General features: G+C 49.1%; 1 non-coding gene across 1 annotated transcript; it reads right to left on the bottom strand.

Annotated features, from left to right (window-relative positions):
• Window positions 1-1230: 1230 nt before the first annotated feature.
• Window positions 1231-1303, bottom strand: trnar-ccu (transfer RNA arginine (anticodon CCU)). The gene has a single exon. It is a non-coding gene; the product is annotated as a tRNA-Arg (tRNA).
• Between the last annotated feature and the right edge of the window lie 661 nt (window positions 1304-1964).

The following is a 1964-nucleotide window of genomic DNA, read 5'->3' on the forward strand; positions in this document are numbered from 1 at the left end:
GGGGGTGTGGATGAAGGAGAGAGTTCATGATCTAAAATTGTTTAACTCAATATTCAGTCCGGAAGGCTGTAAAGTGCCTAGTTGGAAGATGAGGCGCTGTTCCTCCAGTTTGAGTTGAGCTTCACTGGAACAATGCAGCAGGACAAGGACGGACATGTGGGCATGAGAGCAGGGTGGAGTGTTGAAATGGCAAGTGACAGGGAGGTCTGGGTCATGCTTGTGGACAGATCGAAGGTGTTCCGCAAAGCGGTCACCCAGTCTGCGTTTGGTCTCTTCAGTGTAGAGGAAACAGCATTGGGAGCAACGAATGCAGTAGACTAAATTGATGAATGTGCAAGTGAAATGCTGTTTCACTTGAAAGGAGTGTTTGGGCCCTTGGACAGTGAGGAGAGGGGAAGTAAAGGGGCAGGTGTTGCACCTTCTGCGGTTGCATGGGAAGATGCTGTGGGAGGGGGTTGAGGTGTAGGGGGTGATGGAGGAGTGGACCAGAGTGTCCCGGAGGGAATGATCCCTGCGGAATGCCGCCAGGAGCGGTGAAGGGAAGATGTGTTTGGTGGTGGCATCATGCTGGAGTTGGCAGAAATGGCGGAGGATGATTCTTTGAATGCGGAGGCTGGTGGGGTGATAAGTGAGGACAAGGGGGACCCTATCATGTTTCTGGGAAGGAGAGGAAGATGTGTGGGCGGATGCGCAGGAGATGGGCCGGACACGGTTGAGGGCCCTGTCAACGACTGTGGGTGGAAAACCTCAGTTAAGGAAGAAGGAAGACATGTCAGAGGAGCTGTTTTTGAAAGTGGCATCATCAGAACAGGTGCGACGGAGGCGAAGGAACTGAGAGAATGGGATGGAGTCCTTACAGGAAGCGGGGTGTGAGGAGCTGTAGTCAAGGTAGCTGTGGGAGTCGGTAGGCTTGTAATGAATATTGGTGGACAGTCTATCACCAGAAATTGAGACAGAGAGGTCAAGGAAGGGAAGGTATGGACCATGTGAAAATGATGGAGGGGTGGAAATTGGGAGCAAAATTAATGCCTGGAAAGTGCAGGTGATATTACTCCCTGGCTCACAGTTTAGTAGAAACATTGCACTGGATTGTGCCAATGAGAAACAAGTGACAGAGAAGGGTGCTATACAAGAACAGCCAAGATTGGATGATAAATTGAAAGGAAATCAATCTGCCAGTGTTGATGAAAGCTTCTTTGATGTTTGTTCCTGGGCCAAAAATACCAGCTCCACCCCAGATGGGACTTGAACCCACAATCCCTGACTTAGGAGGCCAGTGCCTTATCCATTAGGCCACTGGGGCTGTACAGGTGCATTCCTTTTTGCTCCACTCCTGGTCCATTGTGGTCAGGGGGGTGGCCTCCTGACTGATCCCTGCCATCGCTGGACTACAGCAGGCCACTAGGTGGCAGCGAAACATCACTCGGCAACAGCTTATCCCCTCTAATGTTTGCCATGAAGACCTATTACATGCTGCTATCACCATGGAAACAGGCCACCCAGCTAGCCCGACTGATAGTGTTTACCTCCCACATGAGCAGTATTGTAATCCTAATGAACCCATCTTTTCTCAAATCCCTTAACCTTCCACATTGCACGTTCTCCACTGCACCACATGAATGTGAAACTGGACATTGGGCATTTCTAAAAGAGAAGATTAACCCTACAGTCCAGTGCTCCTGATATCACACATTGCTATTCTGGCCTGTTTCATCATCCTCCTGACCAAACAGAGAGGAGTTTAAGAGAGAGAGTGGGTAATAAGTGGAAAGAGCTCACTGATTGATTCACTCTAGGTAAGAATATCAGAGATTTAGGTTGTTGAGGTGGAGACATTCACTTCAAAGCTGGAGAAATTTTGCATAAAAATAATCAAACGTTTAGGAAATTTGAATTCCCTCCTTCAACTGCCCATACCCCCTCCCCCCATCTCTCACCTCTGCTATTTCCATGTGTTGGTGCAG

Source organism: Cetorhinus maximus, chromosome 16, assembly GCF_964194155.1.
Source record: "Cetorhinus maximus chromosome 16, sCetMax3.hap1.1, whole genome shotgun sequence".
In the NCBI taxonomy this organism is placed as follows: domain Eukaryota; kingdom Metazoa; phylum Chordata; class Chondrichthyes; order Lamniformes; family Cetorhinidae; genus Cetorhinus; species Cetorhinus maximus.